The sequence below is a fragment of the Phaethon lepturus genome, unplaced genomic scaffold, assembly GCF_000687285.1.
Source record: "Phaethon lepturus isolate BGI_N335 unplaced genomic scaffold, ASM68728v1 scaffold26008, whole genome shotgun sequence".
Classification (NCBI taxonomy): domain Eukaryota; kingdom Metazoa; phylum Chordata; class Aves; order Phaethontiformes; family Phaethontidae; genus Phaethon; species Phaethon lepturus.
In genome coordinates, this window is record NW_010555869.1 from 1,027 (window position 1) to 2,142 (window position 1,116).

Below are 1,116 nucleotides of genomic sequence, written 5' to 3' on the forward strand. Positions count from 1 at the left end.
CGCGAAAGGTGAGGGGAGCGAAAGAGCGGCTTAAGTGACGGGTCTGAAGTGGAAATGATACGTCCAGGGTGGAAATGTTATCGCCAGGGCTGGAAATCCTATAGGCAGGGGAGAAATCCTATATCTGGGGAGAAGAAAACCTATATCCCGGAGAGAAATCCTATATCTGGGGGGAAGAAATCCTATATTCAGGAGAGAAATCCTATATTCCAGGGAGAAAACCTATATACGGGGGGAGAGAACCTATATTCAGGGGAGAAATCCTATATATGGAGGGGCATATCCTATATCAAGGGGAGAAATCCTATATTCAGGGGAGAAGTCTGATAATCCAGGGGGTGAGAACCTATATCCAGGGGAGAAATCCTATATCCAGAGGGTGAAAACCTGTATCCAGGGGAGAAATCCTACATCCAAGGAGGGGAAAAAATCTATATCAAGGGGGAGAAATCCTATATGCAGGGGAGAAATCTTATATTCAGAGGGAGATATTGTATATATGGGGGGGAAATCCTACATTCAGGGAAGAAATCCTATATCCAGGGGGGATAAATCCTATATCCAGGGTGGGCTTTGCCTCCCTGGAGGTGCCCAGGATGGGAGATGGGTGCTTCTCGCTGTGCTGCCGGCTGAGCAGGAGGGGGGAAAGGAGAAAAAAGGGGGGAAAAGGAGGCAAAAAGGGAAAAAAGGGGGGGAAAGGAGGGAAAAAAGGAAGAAAAGGGGGGAAAAAGGATGTGGTTTTCTGCTGGATCAGCTCCCCGAGGAGGGGACCCGCTCCTCCGGGGTGGATCAGCTCCCCGAGGAGGGGCCCCGCTCCTCCGGGTGAGGACGGAGGGGTGCAGCCCCTGCTCACCCCAATTTATCTGTTTATGCATAAGCAGCCCCCGACCCTGCCTGGAGAGTAATTGCGGGGGGGAGTGTAGAATAATCTGAATAAAAAAGCAGAACTCCCTGTCTGATCGCTGGATTTGGGGTCGGGGGGGGACTTTTCCCGACCGGGATGCGGGATGCGGGATGCTGGCCACGGTGCGGGGTGGCTGCCGGCCCCGGCGGGACGGATCCTGAACCGGTGCGAAACGGGAGGGGGGCTGAATATGGGCCTGGGGGTCTGCAGCC